General features: G+C 34.5%; 1 protein-coding gene across 2 annotated transcripts in view; it reads right to left on the reverse strand.

The window, feature by feature from the left end:
- Positions 1–19,938, reverse strand: part of RANBP17 (RAN binding protein 17) — a 333,558-nt gene that overhangs the window by 199,685 nt on the left and 113,935 nt on the right. The window lies entirely within an intron of this gene.

The raw sequence follows: 19,938 nt of genomic DNA on the forward strand, positions 1-19,938 counted from the left end.
TAGGAGGTTTTACAGTTTCTTACATTTTTGAGAAGATACTAGTTGGGAGGTGGCTGGGGACTAGTTTAGGTCTATGTCCCCTTGGCCAACTATGAACTCTCCTTTTATGCAGCACCTCTCAATGTTGTCGACATACTTTGACAAGTGTTCAGGTTTCATACCACTGCAACCATCATACGTGTTATAAATTAAAAAAAAACCCACAATTTACAAGGCACCTGGGTGACCCAGTTGGTTAATGTTTCAACTTCGGCTCAGGTCATGATCTCAAGGGGTTTGCGGGTTCGAGCCCTGCGTCGGGCTCTGTGCTAACAGCTCAGAGCCTGGAGCCTCCTTCTGATTCTATGTCTCCCTCTCTCTCTGCCCCTCCCCTGCTTGTGCGCACTCGCACGCACTCTCTCTCTCTCAAAAATAAATAAACATTAAAAAAAACCCACAATTTACAAAGGGGGTGGTAATTATATCATGATAAGCCTAAGAGTAATGCCTATGTGACTTGTAAGGATATTATAGACTGAGAATAAAGTTACCACTTTTGGAGAATGCTGCCATTTCTAACTTTGCAGTTGGTTATTACTAGTTATTAGCTGGTTCAGCTAAGAATTTATATGTGAAGTGCTTTATAATCATAAATATATTTAATGCCAGCTTCTGTGTTTTAATTTTTTTAATGTTTATTTATTTTTGACAGAGAGAGAGAGAGAGAAAGAGAGAGAGAGAGAGAGAGACACACACAGCATGAGTGGGGGAGGGGGGCAGAGAGAGAGGGAGACACAGAATTCAAAGCAGGCTCCAGACTCTGAGCTGTCAGCACAGGGCCCGGCGCGGGGCTCAAACTCACAGACTGCGAGATCATGACCTGAGCCGAAGTCGGACGCTCAATCGACTGAGCCACCCAGGTGCCCCTGTTTTTTAATTTTATATTGTTATTTGCTATTTAAATTGTCATGGTGCCAAATCACAATGAGGCTGAGATTAGAAAGTCACTCGGCATTAAGGAGAACTTCAAATCCAGACGATGATCTTAGCTCACAAGTCAGTGCACTGGGCTTTTTGCTGTTCTAAATAATGCTCTCAATGTTATAACTCATAAACAAGACTCAACAGGGATAGAATGAACATACGCACAATTTAACTAACAAGTTTTAGTGTCATGGGATTTTTTTTTCTTTAATATAGAGGCAATATATTTCTTCCATTTCCCTCTTTGAGACATCAAAAGTCTTTTACAATCAGGCCCCAGGCAACTGTTCCATATTTTACCTCTCTTCATTGCTTAGAATATTGTTGCATTCATACATTTATTATTTCGACTGAAGAGCCAGAAGACTACTGACCTATTCACACTGTTAATATACTATACAGAGTACTGAAAAACAGCCTAAAGTTTAAAGGGTATTACCTACCCACAAAAATGTAAGGCTTAGCAGCAGTAAAATGTCTACTTTCTCTAGTGGCAAAATGCAGATTCCAAGGCCAGCCCCATGCATTAAACTACAGACTTTGTAGAGATGTATTTGGGGGGAAAATCTTTACAAAATATCAAGAGGCTGTGATTCATGCAATGCATAAACAATAACCTGAGCATAACAAATATGTTTGACCTTTAAAGTAATAAAAACAAATGTAGAAAGAGTCTCCAGTTTTCTATTACTGCTAAGTTTATTTTCCTCATAAGTTTCACCCCATTATGGTACAATAATCCCTCATTACTGTAGCACAATAATGCATAGTCTATACTCCACCTATAGTTGTCTTGTGTCTATTTAGTTTTATAGCAAGCAAGCAATTTGAGAATATGGTAATAAAGCCTCAATCACAGTAATGATGTATGATGGGCTGTAATTTCTCTGTGCTAATGGGTTACAAACAGTATTACAGTGATGACGGGAATCTCATTGATTCATTATATGACTGCAATAATATCAAAATGACTTAATATAGATCACTATTAAGTCATGCACATGCTACTAACAACCTCTATATTTCACTATATAGATATATAGGGAAATAAAATTAATACCAGTCTTTCTATATAAAAGTTCACACAGCACAAAACATTTTGTGTTGAGTACCCTAAATCAATGTTTAAAGTTGGAATTACTGCACTGAACTGGTTCTTTGAAAAGAAAACCATTGATTTTAATCTGCTTGAAGCAATCAATTACTCCCTGTCCTCTTTATTCCAAACTGTAATGAAAACTAAACTGCGTTGTCTTGAAAACTAAATGTGAAGATGATCATAAACAGAATTTAAACTCCATGGATTATTCATATCTACCCATTTAGATTTGCCATTTCCATTATGAGTACATTTGCCACGAGCATTTAATGGACATCTAAAAGGGAATTCATTAAAGCAGGAGCTGTTGGCAGCACTTATGGGCTTCAGACTGCTTTATGCTTGCCTTTAATAGCTCACTATTATAAAAGTGATATATTGTGTTCATCCCATTAGTAGTTTGCAGAAAGGTCTGCAAGAGATAACAAATCCTTCTGAATATTTTCAGAACTGAAAGTAAATCATTGTTTGTTTGTTTGAAGTATCATATTCTAACAATATACAATTTTAGAGTCTACTAAATTTAGTTGTTTCAAGCCAAATAAGATTTTAGCAACCACAGATACATTTGATGAAGCAGGCGCCACCTTTTTGAAACATTCTATGGTTATTACCTTGAGACATTAGTAGACATCGGGCAATCTAAGCAATTACTTGAAGGTATGGTACACATTTCTATGAGTTAATGGCAAGGTATCACCAAAAAGAAAGCTAGGTAGAGTATTCCTATACAATTGCTTGCTGCCACTATTCAGGAGGTATGCAAGGATTGTTTCTGGCATCTTGGATGCATTAAAAAGAGCTTCTTAGAAGAATGACATTCACTGGTTGCTCTGGGGTTTTGCCCTACAGAGGACACAGAAAATGGCATGAAGAGACACAAAGTGTGATTTTAAGATTGAAGCTTATTAGTGTAATGCAGCCAAATCCTAACTGGGAAGGGAGAACATGGAAAGGAAGCCCCAATTCCAGCACATAACCTCTATAACACCTAGACCTACACTGTGCTTTATTCCAAATCTAATATATTTTACTTAAAACATAACTCAAAGCTTATGCTAGGTCAGCAGCATTGCCTCTGTCTTAGAAATGGCAGATCAACACTATCAATGCACGGAAGAGTCCCAAAGTCACAAATGAGCTAGCATGTCCCTTATTACACATACCAGGCATCTCTGAAATGCGTTAACTGCTATAGAATGGAAATGTTATCACAGGCAATCTAAATTTAGATATTTAAAGCCTAGAAATCTCTGTGCAGATATTAAGAGCTGATCCCATTATGATGTTGTAAGGACTAAAAACTGATGTTTTAAGTCTCTGTGTTATAGTTCACTCATTTATTGAAATTGATGTTGCAATGACTTCACTGATGTAAATATGTAAGTGTCTAAAGTCCACATATATTTCTATACAAAAATACTACTGGTTACAAAAGTATGAGTATCAGAAGAATAAAAGGTCATTTTAAAATGTACTCTCTTTAGATATACAAGTATTTCCAAAGCCAGCCAATACAATACTCAAATTTCATTCAGAGTTTGCTAATTTCTTCAAAATTACAATTCTTCAATAATGGTGCTGATTAGCCTAGTCCAAGAACAATGTGAAAAAGGCTTCCTAAGCCTTTGAAACATGGCCACTGAATTCATCACAATGAAGATTCTAATATTTAACATTTTAATGTATACAATGTTCCTGGTTAAGTAATGTAATTCATATTTCTAAATATTTATGTTACTTTATGTATTTATATGATTGGGTTAGAATATCTTCACATACTCATATAATATACATATAGGAATCTAATTATATTAAAATACTTATGATCTAGTGGGAAATAACTTTCTATTAGAATCAGAAGCAGAGTTAAGTAAATATCTCTCCTGTTTGAGAAATCATGAAGTATTTTTAATACCCAATGAATATTTTCTGTTCTTTTCCACATATTATGCCAAACATAAGAGCATAAAAATGGGATTTGTATCCAACAAATTGTATCTAAGTCCATACTGCCTTAATTGCACTGATACAGAATCAAGTAAATAACTATTTTATTTAGGTCCCAATGGTAAAATATTAGGCAGTTCTGAATAATGAACGCTTGTTGTTTTTTTAGCCAAATTTTTTTTCTTACTCATAACTTGTACTGACATTTTTGAATAATAAACATGAAACAGAGGCACCTAGGTGGCTCAGTCAGTTAAGCGTCTGACTTGGGCTCAGGTCATGATCTCACGGTTCATGAGTTCAAGCCCCGAATTGGGCTCTGTGCTGACAGCTCAGAGCCTGAAGCCTGCTTCAGATTCTTTGTCTCCCTCTCTCTCTCTCTGCCCTTCCCCCACTCATGCGTGCTCTCTCTCATGCTCTCAAAAATAAACAAACATTAAATAAAAAAAATAGAACTTCTTAAACACAAAACAATGCATCTCAAAAAGCCAATAATAAAGGGTAAAACAACTATCTAGCTTCATGGCTGGCAAAATTTCACAGAGGAAGACAATCTCTTCTTCCCAGTGAGCAGGAGTCACTCTTTACTACAGCAAACTCATTTTAGTGTATTAACTTCAGTTCATAACTTAGAAGTCATTTGGAGAATTAGCTAATAGAGGGAAATAAAAGTCCAATTTATTCCTATCTACATATCGGCAAAAGAGACAAGGTGTATCAGGGTAGAACTACTTTTGTTTTCCTCATAATTAAAAGCATACAATGTTATTATCATGATGAAATAAATTAATATTTTATAAGATTGACAACCAATTTATTACTGTATATAACGGTCACCTATAAAGCAAATTACATATAATGTACAAGTGCATTTTTAAGGATAGACTATCAGTATCAGAATGCAAGGCAGATTTTTTTTTCCTCTAAAAGAAAAAAGTTTTTGAAAAATAAGTTCTCTTAAAAATAGCCTCACAGTCACCAAGCTAATTCACCTCACAACTTAAAAGACAGCATCAAGGTGCAAAGCCAAACTTCAATTAGCTAAGATCACTTTCCTGAGGAGCAAATTATAAATTTCTTCTTATAGCTAGCATATGGAAGCATACAGAACAGGGAAATTCTTGTCTCTGCCCTTAATCATTCTGATATTAAATGAAAGAATCCATGGCAAACCAACAAAGACCTTCATGATGACCATGTTTGTCGATGTTATTAGCTCTAGTATTCTGAATCTACCTCTGGTTTCAAGACATCAACACACATAGTTAACAGCTGTTACAACGGCGCCAGGCTTACAATGGTGCCAGGCTTTGTCTTACAAGTCTAACGTCTTACAAACTCAGTCAAACTGGAGACAAGGATCAGCACTAAAACTGCAACTAGGAAACCCTATTTGTTTCAGTTTATGCCTTTCTTTCTTGCTACGTACACATAATCCTTTTACGATTTCTGGAATTAAAAATGAGTAGGTATCCCAAAAGTGATTGTATTACACAGGAAAGAGAATTTGTAAAGATGTGGTTTATCATTAATCTTTTAGGTGAGTTGGAGAATTAATGGACAGATGAGTTGTGTCTCTCTCTGGGGACCAGGAAGCTTTACAAAACTAAGGCTGGCTGATGCTGAGTGAGATCATGCCTGAGTGTAACTTACCTGACCAGAAAAGAAATTGGCTTAACATATAGACTGACTTGCCCTCACCTGGACCCTTAGAGTGTGATCCCTGGTTCAGATGATGATGGATCAGATCGTTCTCAAGGAGGAAGAGACCCGAGTTGGATAGGTTTGCCACAAGCCCTTCACAGGAAGATGTCAGTCTTCTGTGCAAGACAAAAAAGAAAAGAAAAAAAGGTACAGTGGCAGTGGATGAATTCTCCTTTCTTAGGAGAGGAAAAAAGTCAGGTATGCATATTCTCCATTAGCTACCTCTTTTCTGTACACAAGGCAAAGAAAGTCTCTGGAAAAGTTGAGAGAGACAAAGGTATCAAAAGTCTAAATCACTCTGGAATGGAGATTACAGGAATAAAGATGCTAATTATAACTGATTATTTTCGTGGCTCCTTAAAATTTAATTTTGGGAAAATCAATAATCAAAAGTTTGCTTTCATGGGCAAAGTAATTAGCCCTAGAATATTTCTAAAAATGCTTACGTTTGGATATGGAAGATGTCAACAATCCAGTGTCAATCCAACTGACTAACTTATTTTCAGATATTATAGCTATGATAATGGTGAATTTAAAAGGATATATCTTTCCAGGGTTCCAATTATCTGGCATTCCAAAGGCCACTATTTGATATGTCTCTAACATGTTCCAATCAGGTTTTCCATAGATATAAAACATCGTGAAGTTTTCACACAAGAATTCTTAAAAAATTGTGGTTTGCTTCCTACAAAATTGATGATTTCCTTCTTTCAGCTTTAGAATCTATATTTAAAACCATCTTGTCAGTCTTTCTTATAGATATGCACAATTTTATTTTAGATAATTAGTAAGCTCTAGGATTTCACAATGTCTATTTTGCCCTCCTAAATACAATTAATTTTTGGTTTTTTTTTAATTAAAAAATTTATTTAGTTGTTTTTTTGTTTTTTTCCCAGTGCCTCATCAATTCCAATATTAACTATTCTCCTTCATGTGCAAGTCTGGAGTTTCAGTGTTCTGTATGTATGGGTGTTACTTAATTTTTATTTTTAAAAAATCAATAGGCAAAAAACTCCATTTCACATGAGATGATATGATGAGATGATACAGAAGGTAATCAATGATGCGTTAATAAAGTACTAGGAATAAGACTGGTTGCAAAAGTTCAATAGTTATTATAAAAATCTAACAGACCAACTAATTAATAGCTGACAAAATTATATGAAATCAAAATCCATTCCTCAATTCTAGTTCTCACCTCCCATTCTACAAAATTAGGAACTAGTGAGACCTGTAGTCTATGTTCTACATAGACAAGAGGCCAATAATAAAGTTGATCTCTGTAATGAAAATCATTATCTAAGGCTACAGAATTCAGTACTTAAGCTTAAGTGTGAAAGGAAATTATTAGAAAGCAAGGCCTGACAACAGTATTGTTATTAATTGTAATATTATGCTTAATGGACTCATTTTGCACATATAAGATGAGTTTTTTTGAGGGCAAGTTGTAAAGTACAAAAAAATTCCAGAAAAGAGCTAAAATAGTCTCTACAAAGCTCAAAAATAGGAGAAGAGTCAAAGTGTTTGGCTTTACCAAAATATCATGGGGAGTTCTATTTATACTTCATGAGCATTGTAAGTAGATAAGATGTTCCATGGTTAAAATGACTTTGCCAATGCCGAATGAAAAGACAAAAATGAATTCTTGATGACACTAATTTATTACAGACGTAGCTGAATCTTTAAGACTCCTAAACCATGCAGGAATAACAGAAAGAGCTAACCTGTGGTTTCCCAAAGCGGCACCTTGCCTTATATGATAAATTCATTTAAGAAAGGGACTCTTAAAGATCCATTCAAGTTTTACTACATGTTCTAAGGTAGAGAAAATGTGAAACTTTCCATTACTTAATTTAAATTTGTGATCAGTTTCTCAGTATAGTTCTGAGAACTGCATAAACATAAAACTCAATAACAGTTTCTCAAAACTGTTAATGACAAGTAAGAAAAAAATTGAATGTCAAATGGACTAAGATCATTTGTCACCTGGGTGTGATTTTTGCTTAGCTATTCTAGATCATGTCTTCAAAGATCTAAGCTAAATTAGTAAATTTCAGTGTTTCTCTGTGACTTCACAGATGTTTGTTAAACTAAGAAATATTTCTACAATCATTATGTAAATATTAACTATTAGTGAATATATGAGCTAGTATATATAGATACTAACTTTAAGTCCTTTGGGTAAATGGAGAGTAAAAGAGGAAAAGTAGTCGGATGCCTGTGGTAAAGACAGAAATGGCAGTAATTTCCCCCAGTAATAATACGGTTAGGAGGCTGCAGCACAAAGAAAGAATAAGAGCACAGAGCCTCTGGAGGAAGACCAGTTGGGTTTGAATCTTGGTTCTCCCACTTACTAACTGTGCAACACTGAACAAGTGAAATAACCTCTCTGAGCCCCAGTTTTCCCACAGAACCATGGAGGTAAGGCTAACTACACTGTAGGGTTGTCGTGAGGGTCAAACTAAGATTGTGCATGTAGTTATAGTGAACAGCAAGCATATGGAAGTTGCCTAGTAAATGGCAGCTGTTATCATTATTCTTTACTAAATTTTTCTCCCAAGGAAATCAAAAGCCTCCCAAAGAGAAATGATAAATTACAGGGTCTTTGTGATAATTAAAACATATAATATACTCATTAATTATTTCATTGCACAAATATTTACTGCCAGAAAATATGCTTGGTGCTGGGGATGCAATGGTGAACAAAACAGACAGAGCTCCTTCCCTTATGGAGTTTATAGTTTTGTGAGGAAGGCAGACAAATAATCACAATAATTCTAGTTGGAATTAATCACAGTGTGACAAGTGCTTTGAAAAGTAAAGACCATAAAAATATGACTCCATGTAACTAGAGGCCCTAAGATGGGAAGGCAGGGTGAGAGAAGGCTTCCTGGAGAAAACAGGATAGGAATTAGCTAGGCAAAGGAAAGAGAACGATCACTGCAGGTAGAAGAAACAATACGTGCAAAGGCCCTGGTGAAAGTATTTGGAGATTTTAGGAACTGAAAACATGCCAGAGCACCTACAGAAAAGAGAAAACAATGGAAAACGGTACAGGATAAGGCTAAAAAGGAAGAGAATAAACAGTCTCTACAGTAGATTCTAGCAGTCATATACAAGATTTTGGTCTTTATCCTAACAGCAGTGGGAATCTACTGATTTTCATTTTAATCTTTGGCTATGGCATCTGATGAACCACTTGGAGAGATGCAAGAATGGATAAGGGCAGAACAGGAAGGAAGCTGCCACACAGCGCACAGAGAGGTGGCCTGGGCTAGGAATGTACTAATAGAGATAAAATTATACAAAACCAAATACTTAGGAGGAACAATGAAAGGTCTTAGTGGCTACAACAGTATGTTTTAGGTTACTGAAATGAACATCGGATGTCTTTAAATGAATAGAGAAATCTAAAGAGAAAGCAGCTTTTACAGGGGATGTCATGAAATCTCTTTAGAGCCTCTTGAATTTACAAGTAGAAGTCAAGTAGACAATTGGTGACATAAGTCAAAAGTTCAGAAGGCAGGCTTGGCTAGAGATCCATATATGGAGTCATCAGTAAATAGATGGGAACTGAAGACACAGGGGCATGTGAGACTAGGGAGAAACCAGGGAAGACAGACATGAAGATCTAAGCCTTGCCCTAAGAAACTCTAGGTCAGATTTACGAAAATTAGTATATAAAGAAGCTGAGAAGCAATTGTCAGAGAGATCAGGAAAAAAATCAAGAGAGCATGATGTCAGGGAAGCTAAAGAAAGAAAGAAACTTTCAAAGAGAAAGTAGTTGTTTATGTTGAATGCTGCCAGAAGTTCATTAAGATAAGGGTAGGAAAGTATATAGCGGCTTTATAAATACTACAGTCATCAGTGATCTCAGCTCAAGCAACAAGTGGTACAGTTCTCTTACGTCAGGGTTTCAGAGAATGTTCACAGACTTCTTGTCAGAAACTACAAAAGCCAGAACAATGAAACACATTTTCAAATAGTTGGAGAAATGAATACGTCAAACTAGAATTCTCATCTTTCAAAGGTAAAGGCTAACTAAAGGATTTTTTAGCCAAAAGAGAAAAAGCTGAGAGAATGCTTCCATCAAATGTGAACTATAAGAATTGTTAAAGAAAGTTTTTCAAGTGGAAAATAGATACCATGTAGAAATTTAGAACTACATAAAAAATGAACTGTCAGATAGCACATATGTGGGTATATATAAAAACTTTCTTTCCCCTTCCGTCTTCAATTTGTCTAGAAAATAAGAAATAATTGAAAAAAAATAATGTATTGAGAGCTTTATAAATGTAGAAGTAACATCTACGAGAATAAGAGCATAAAGAATGGAAGGGTTTAAATGGAAACACATTGTTACAAAGTTCTTACACTGTATGTGAAATGCTGTAATATTATTTCAGGGTAGATGTGTTAAAATGCATACTATAAGCCATAGATAAACTGTTAAAAATAAAACAAACAAGTATAGCTAATAAACCTATAGTGCAGATAAAGCAGAATAATAAAAACTGCTCAATTAATCCAAAACTGGCATGAAATGGAAAAAAAAAAAGAAACAAAAGACAGATAGGACAAAGAGAAGACAAATAGCAAGATAACAGTCATCTCAATAATTCTATTAAAGAGAAACAGTCTAAACCAGTAGTGTGCAAACTATAGACCATGGGCCAAATCTAGTCTGTCACTATTTCTTTATGGCCTATGAGCTCAGAATGGCGTTTACATTTATAAATGGTTAAAAAAAGAATTTTTAAGAATAATATTTCATGACACATGAAAAATTCTGAAATTCAAATTTCCATATCTGTAAATATAGCTTTACTGGAACAGTACCAAGCCAGATGATTTACATACTGTCTATGGCTACTTCTGCACTAGAATTACAGAGTTGAGCAGCTGTGATACAGACTGATGGCAAGGCCTAAAATATTCACTATCTGGTCTTTCACAGAAAAGGTTTGCTGATATCTAGTCCAAATGTTTCCGTTATAATGCAGTGATTGGGAGACAGGATAGTGTCTATGTGAAAGCCACTTCAGATAAAAAGAAATAGGTTAACAGTAAAAGGACAGAAAAAATAAAACCTTCCATCGATATTGAAGTAACAGGGACTAACTATATTTACCCACCTGCCTGAAAGAACTAAAGATCCAGACAATACATAGAACAACAATTTCCAAAACATTCGAGTCCAACATCAACAACAACAAAAGGGATCTCTGGCAAACAGGTGAGCCGGGGAATGGTGAAGATGCGAACGTGGTAAAGCCCAGCACATCTCCCAAGTTCAGGAAATGGGAAGTTCAGAGGACCAAGGGGGCTGTAGTTTGCGGGAAAGAGTACTGGAAAAGAGAGTGCTCTACAAAGAGAGAACTTCAGAGATGTTGGTGGAGTATTTATCAATCCATATGTGTGAAGAAACTACCCAATGTCAGAGAAAACACCACCACCACCACCACCAAAAGGACAAGAGAGATTAGCATGAGGGGTTCCTAGAGGGCCTAAAGTAGTTCCTGTACCCAACAAACACTCTAGAAAATCTTATAATTCATGTGTGTCGAGTAGAAATCCAAGTCTGTAAAAGACTGGGAAAGGTTCTGCTTTAGCACTGAGGTGAAATTAATCCTAAACTACATGCTTTTTCTGTTTCTGCAAACAAAGTTTAAAAGCAAGATCTCAAAGGATCACACTGTTTCCAAGCAATTTAATTGCTTCCCAGAACAGAACCCAAGATTATTTATAGGAATACAAAAATTTGTCTGCCATTCAATAAAAAAAATTATTAGGCACGCAAAAAAGAAAATTCTATAAATGACAGAATTAGTATACAAGGACAAGAAAGTGTTACAATAAAGTATGTGCTCGAAATGTTCAAAAGGTTAGAGGAAAGATGTTAAGTAGAGACAGAAAAGATACAAAAAAAAACAAAACAAAAACAAAAACCCCCAAACTGGACCTTTAGAAAAGAAAACTACAACATCTGAATTGAAAAATACACTGCATGTGTTAACCACAAATCAGATATCATGAAAGAAACTGTTAGTGAACTTGAAGATGGAAAATAAAATAATCCAAAATCAAATACACAGAGAGAGAGAGAGAGAGAGAGAGAGAGAGAGAGAGAAAAGACGCCAGTAAGCCACTGAACCACAATACATGTAAAACTGCCCCAATACATGTAAAACTGGAGTTTCCAAAAGGGGGAGGAATAGAAAAAAAATTCTAAAGAAATAAAAAACAGTTTTCCCAACGTTTTAAAACTAAAACTTCACAGATTTAAGAAGCCCAACAATCTCAAACACAAGAAACATGAAGAAAAGGACACCAAGGCACATGACAATCAAACTTTGAAACCAGTGATAAAGATAAAATCTTAAACGGCAGCAGAGATAAGGTGCAAACTACATACTCAGAAACAGAGAAAAGGTTTATAGTAGACCTGTCATTGTAAACACTACAAGTGAGGATGCATTGGCAAAATTTTTTTAACGTATTGAAAGGGAAAAAAAAATGCTAACCTAGAGTGATATATATATAGAGACAGGAAATATTTTTCAAAAAGAAGGCAAACAAATGCTTTCCTGACATACAAAAGCTGGAAGAACGGTCATCAGGATTTCTGCACAATGTGAAATTTTATGAGAAACCTTCAGACAGGGAGAAAATTATGCCACATGGAAATCTGGATCTACACAAAGGAATGAAAATCACCGGAAATGGTAACTACATGGATAAACATAAAAAGCTTTTTTTTTTATTGTTGAAGTCTCTTTAAAAGATAAGTGACAGTTAAAATTAAAACTAATATCAAGGTGTTATGGGATTTATAATATATGTATGTAGAGGTAAAATGTATGACAACAATGGCATAAGGCCAGAAGGAGAGAAATGAAGGATACTGTTGTGAGGCACTATAACTTGACATGGAACCATGATGAGCTAACGATGGATACTATAAATCCTAAAGAATAACTGCTAAACTAACAGAAGTTATAGCTAATAAGTCAAAAATGGAGATAATATAGAATTCAAAAATCCAAAAGAAGAAAAGAAAGAAGGAAGGAAGTAGGGAAGGAAGGAAGGAAGGAAGGAAAGAAAGAAAGAAAGGAAGAAAAGGTAAATGAGGGAGAAAATCAGTTGAAGCAAATAGAAAACGGATTAAATCCAACCATATTAATAATTACATTAATGTAAGTGGTCTAAACAGCTCAATTAAATGGTAGCAATTATCTTCTATGGTTAAAAAACATAAGTTTGAACCACATGCTCCCTATGTTTCTATTTATATACAAAGACGTAAATACATTAAAAGTAAAAGAATGGTTAACAGAATCAAAAGAAAGTGATAGTAGCTACATTAATATGAAACAAAGTAGATTTCAGAGCAAGGAATATTACCATGAATAAAGAGGGTCACTTCACAATGATAAAGTGATCAATTCATCCAGAGGACGTGACAATTCTTAAAGCTCACAGATTTAACAACAGAACTTCAAAATATATGAAGCCAAAACAGATAGCACTGAAAGAAGAAATAAACACTGCAAAATTATAGTCTGAGATTTCAATACTTCTCTCTCAAGAATTAACGAAACTGAGTAGTCAGAACACCAGAAAGAATATAGAAAACCTCAATATTCTTAAAATGTCAGTTCTCCTTGAACAGATCTATACATTTAATGCAACTCCAATAGACGGTGAGTGATACACTGATTGTAAAATCTGTACAAGAGGCAAAAACCTGGAATAACCAAAATAATTTTTAAAATGAGTATCATAGAGGACTTACACTGCCTGATCCCAAGACTTACTAAAAGCTACTAATTCAAACAGTATGATATTAGTATGCATGAAGTAGGCTAATAGATCAGTGAGACAGACTAGAGACTTCAGAACTAGATGTATACATACATAATGAATTAGTTTTCTACTTATAAGAACACAAGATAATTCAATGGAAGAAAGGATCATCTTTTCAACAAGGTGTTCTGAAACTACCTAACACTCATAAGGCAGGGGGGAACAAACCCCAACTCCTATCTCACATTATAGACAAAAATTAACTTGAAATAAATCACAGGAAAAAAATGTAAAAGCTAAAAATACTTCTAGAATAAACCATAGGAGAAATGAGTTGTAACCTTGCAGTAGGTAAAAATTTCTTAGGACACAAAAGCAAAAAAGAAAAGAAAATTGATAAACTGGACTTCATCAAAATTACAAATGTCTGCTCTTCAAAAGACACCAACTGGGGTGCCTAGGTGGCTCAGCTGGTTAAGCCTCTGACTTTAGCTCAGGTCATGATCTTGTGGTTCGTGAGTTCGAGCCCATGGCAGGCTCTGTGCTGACAGCTCAGAGTCTGGAGCTTGCTTCAGATTCTGTGTCTCCCTTTCTCCCTGTCCCTGCCCCGCTCACACTTTGTCTCTCTCTCAAAAGTAAACATTAAAAAAAAAAGATACCATTAAAGAAAACAAACAGCAAATCACAGACGTAGAGAAAATACTCATAATACATATGTCTGACAAAGAATTAGTATACAGAATTTATAAAAAAAACACTATAATTAAAAAAAAAAACAAGTATCACAATAAGAAATAGGCAAAAGAGGCAAACAGACATTTTACAAGGGGAAAAATATGAAAAGCCAGTAAATCCATGAAAAGATGCTCCATATCATTAGTCATCAGGAAACTGCAAATTAACACTACAGTGAAATTTCACTATACTCACTATAATGGCTAAAATTAAAAAGACTTAACAATACCATACTGAAAATGTTGGCAACTTTGTAGAATAAACTATAAAAAATAAATTGTGGGTAAGAATATAAAATGGTACAATCACTTTGAAAAACATTTCGACAGTTAACATCTCCTATCCTATCACTTGCCAATTTCACTTTCAAGAACAGTGAAAACTCGAAATGAAAATATATGCCCTCACAAAGACTTGCAGATAATATTCACAGAAGCTTTTTTCATGATAACAAAGAGGAAAAAGTACCAAAAAAAGTCCCTCAATAAGTGAATATAAATACACTGTGGGACATGCAGACAATGGAATACTACTCAGCAGTGAAAGGAACAGATACACGGTTACATGGATCAATTTCAAAAACAGTCTGCTGAGATACTGAAGCCAGACATCAAAGAGTATATACTATGTGATTCCATATATATATATATATATACCATATATCTTTATCATTTATGTTATACTATATTATAGTATATTATATACTATATACTATAGTATAATATAGTATATATACTACATATATACACTATACTATACATACACTATATATATACACTATATATATTCTAATTATGTATATATACTTATGTATGTGTGTGTGTATATACATAGGAGTATATATGCATATATATGCATATACATATATATGTATATACATATATATGTATATATATATATACATATATATGTGCGTATATATGCATATATGTGTGTGTGTGTGTGTGTGTGTGTGTGTATATATATGTATGTATGTATAGGGGTACAGGGAAACTTTTGCAGCAATGGAAATATTTTATATCCTGAATGTGGCAATCACTGTAAGTGCATTCTCAATATATATGCAGCTGCCATAACTCACCAAATTGTATACTGTGTATATAAAGTATATCTCAATAAGGTTGATTTTTTTTTTTTAATGTGAAAGGGAATGAACTAGAAAAGGCTGAAAAGAACAAATTTGAATAGACTGAGAAATGAACAGGTGATCAGGGCATGGCAACGAGCAGTTTAGATACCACTTCGCCAAAATGTGGTTATGAGAGAATAAAAAATGTGGAAGTAACCAACAGGGGAGCAGTGTGCTTTCTCGGTAGGGAAGTTGGTGGGATTGTGGTTCAAAACCCAACAGTTCAGGGTTCTGCTTCAGTTTGGTGTTCCACTGCGGCTGGGGTCTGACCTGCTAGTAGAAGGTCATACCCGAGTTTGCCTGCACATGGTGGATGCTGAAAATAAGCTGGATGTTGGAATCATCTTTGAGTTCTGGAAGCTGCTTCAAACAAGTTCATAAGGAACTGCAAGCAGTATTCACTAAATGATTGTTCAGGAGTATTACCACATCATTTTAAGGCAGTTCCAAAATGAATATGCACATAAACCTAATGGAATACATCTTCAGAACTGCAACTCTAGAATCAAAATAGTCAAAGCTTCCACACATCTTTCAAAACTGGACTGCTTGCTTGTTTGGGTTAACTGAAAAGCTGACAGATGAAAGATGCAGCTGTCCAAGATATCTTAACACGATGGGAGTTAATTAAAATATAACTATTCTGTGATTTGATTGTATCTGTAGTAAGCATATACACTGATGCTTTTAAAAGTAGTCTTTAAATTTAGAATCTAAGTGAAATTACTCAGTTTGTGGAGAAAGTCAAAGTTAGAAAGTGATTATTTCAGTATACTAAACTACCATGAAAATCACGAGGCAAATGAAAGCAGAACTGCAAATAACAATTTAAACAAGACCATATAATCTTAACCCTTTCTCTTTGGGTTTGAACACTGACAAATTTTCAATTGACTATTTAACAATTGCTGCTTTTACGTATTTCACAATTTCCACCTTGACTTCTCAAAAGAGCCTTGGCCAAATGCTTGTCCCCCCTTGGTAAAGAGTTGGAATCCTCATCACAAATAGCTTTCTCAGAAATATCCTAGGAAAATATAAAACAATAACTACAATATTTGAAATCTAGGAAACAGATATCAACTAAAGAGATTGTGAATTTAAAAATAACTGTAGGCTCTTACTTGGAAGGGTATTTAAAATTAACTTATTTCTTACATAAAAGACCAGCTAAATGAAGGCGGGCAACAACACTGTAATGAAGAATTGATAATTACAGAATAATCTTGTGAACTTAAAGTTTGCTGTTTCTGTCGTTTTATCTATCGCTCCACAGTTCATTGTTGGTCCAAAGTGCTCTTCTGCAAAAAATTTGATTAAGATTTGTATTTCCTCAGTCAGAAACCTTAAAAGAGCTCAGAATGATGTCCGCAGTTGCTGAAGACAGAATTTAGAGTTTGAAGTTCCACCCCAGTTCCTGAAATCTTGCCCTGTAAGGACTTGGGATAAGTTTGTATACAGTTTCTGGGATTCTCTACCATATGCCTTCTTCCTTTACAGTATCCCTCTCATTTTCAGCTGCTCTGAAAGCCCTGATTTTCAACCTCTAACTCATCAAAAAAGATGGCTGATTTTTGCTTGAGCTGGCATCCTGTGCACTGCATGAACTTCTGAGTTTCTTCAAGGGAAAAGTCAGATAAATGTGCATCTCAGCAAGTTTTGTTCTTTTTACTCAAGGAGCATGGGCTCTCTGGTTTCTACCTACTTTTGGTCACTTCCCAGCATCTTAAACTAGTGGGTTTTTAAAAACTACTTTGTCCAGAAGTTATAATTCAGCCAGGTTATTTGATACAAGTACTTCCAAGCAGCTTTATTCATAATAGTTGAAATGTGGAAGCAATCCGAGTGTCCATCAACAGATGAATGGATAAACACAATGTGGTGTATATATACATACAATGGAATATTATTCAGTCTTAAAAAGGAAGTGAATTCTGACACAGGCTACAACACGGATCAACCTGGAGGACATTAGCTAAGTCAAATAAGATACCCACAAAAACACAAATACTGTATGATTCCACTTACATGAAATAGTTAGAATCATGGAGACAGAAAGTAGAAGGGTAGCTGCTAGGGCTAAGGGTAGAGGAGAATGAAAAGTTGTTACTATTTAATGGGTTTAGAGTTGCAGTTTTGCAAGCTGAAAAAAGTTCTGTAGATAGATGGTTGCACAACAATATGAATGTACTTAATAACATTGTATGTTTAAAAATGGCTAAGACAGTAAATATATGTTGTGTATCTTACCAAAATAAAAAAAAAAAACGATAAAAAGACTTCAGTAAGATTACATGTGTAAGGTTAAAGCAACTGTATTAAAATTCATCTATCTCAAGTAACACATTTCAATCATCTTTGAGAATTCCCATTACATTTTTCTGAGCACAGGAAAAACCAATCAAACTGAATACATATTTATTTTTAACTTTACAAAAGATGGTATCAATTCTGAATCATTTAAATATTAGTTTACAAATATTGCTTATAGCTTAATAGCATTGTAGATGCAGCTTCATGAAGATATTGGCTCTAGACAGTAATTATATACTCAGCCTAATGTTTCAGTTAATGGACGAGCATTTCAGTGATAATTGCAATGCTTGAACATAATGTGCCTTTATTAGCAGTATAAACTAAAGCCAGCTTACACCAATTGAAAAAATAGGCTATTTATTTTTATAATTGCTTAATTTTTATTGTAAAAATATTATCAAATGGTAAAAAGAAAACCTGTAATAAATGCTAGCATTTTACCTACAATTATAGAAATATACTTAAAAACTTAATTACGGCAAACACTGACATAAGCTGTATTTGTGAAAAATTCATTAACGTAATGATCCAAGAAAAAAATGAGATAAAATAATTACATTAGGAAAATAAAGGACGTGATCCTAGCTTTCTCTACACTTACTAGCCATGAGACCTTAGGCAAGTCACTTACTCTCTCACCAGTGCCTTACTATTAAAATAGGGTTAAAACATTTCTAACTGCCTCAAGGTAGCACATGATATGTCATGATCCTTTCTAGTTCTAGACTTTACAATATTATTATATAGTATACAAATACAAAATAAAACTTTGAAAGTAAGATATCCTAAAATGTGATATACTATCTAGGTTCATGAACATTCCTAGATCTAGAAAAAATACTCATAAATAATAAATAACAAAAAAATCCTGGAATTTCTAGTCCAAAATATAAAATACTTTATAAAAATTAAAACCAACGGCCCCAAGACCTGTATCCTTCTGGTATTCTCTTTTCATTAAAACTGTAACAGATGATTTAACTCCCCATCAGCAAAAGCATCTGGATAGACATCCAAGACACAAGTAAAAGCACAATAAAACAGACCAGTCGTTCTATTTTTAATTAGCCATGGTTAAAACGTCTTAAAGACCTTAACAAGACTATTAAACTGTTGAATGAGAAGAGCTTAACACTGTATTAAGACTGCTATCAAAGTACTACTTTAGTACTAATGTTATTTTTATGTGCATATATACACTGTTTATATTGTATGAATACATACAACATTTAAATACCATAACAATGTAAAGGCTCACCAAAATCATTTAGGTAATTTTACATGGATATGCTTAGGAATGGAGTAATTTTTAAAAAAGCAAAATACCCAAGATTTATAAACAGGCTTCTACTTATGTCTTCTAACAAACAGCTCCACCCCACAGTGGCCGGAGTGTTCCTAATTATTTGAAATGGCAACTGCTCCAACCTGACAATTATGTTTAAAATACCATATTAAACAAGGTATGCAGATGACAACAAAATTCTCCAGTCGATGGCAAACTAAGAAATGATAAACGGAAGATATGAAACAGCAAATTTACATGCACTTGGCAGACTTCATAGCATGCTGTGAAACTAAGTATGATAGAAGGTAATGTGAAAATCCTTAGACTTTCTTTCGTCTATACGATCAAGTTAACTGTGAAGTCATAAAAAATGATTATTTTATTTATATTAATGTGTTTCTTTTAATAAGAAATAATGCTGGAAATATATAGAAAAATAAACATGTATTTAAAAATTCTCTTTAACTGGGGAGCCTGGGTGGCTCAGTCGGCTAAGCATCTGACTTCGGCTCAGGTCATGATCTTGTGGCTCCTGAGTTCAAGCCCATGTCGGGCTCTGTGCTGACAGCTCAGAGCCTGGAGCCTGCTTCTGATTCTGTGACTCCCTCTCTCTCTGCCCCTCCCCTGCTCATGCTCTGTCTCTCTCTCCCTCAAGAATAAACATCAATTTTTTTTTTTTTTTAATTCTCTTTAACTGTCATGAGAAATAAAGAAAATGAATATTTGGTTCCTTCCCTTACAGTCTTTTTGTTCCTCCTTTTTTCACATAGTTGTATCTTTTCTGTATTTAATACTATGTACTATTTTCTATTAACATTAGAAAAGCAGCATTTTTTCAAGTGATTTCAAATTTCATGCTAAGAGATGAGTTTCCTCATACTAAATTTACTACGTACAAACACCAAAGCAATGAGGACTGACAACTTCCTAATAATAGATTTCCAGATA

This window comes from Panthera leo, chromosome A1 (genome assembly GCF_018350215.1).
Source record: "Panthera leo isolate Ple1 chromosome A1, P.leo_Ple1_pat1.1, whole genome shotgun sequence".
Taxonomy (NCBI): Eukaryota; Metazoa; Chordata; class Mammalia; order Carnivora; family Felidae; genus Panthera; species Panthera leo.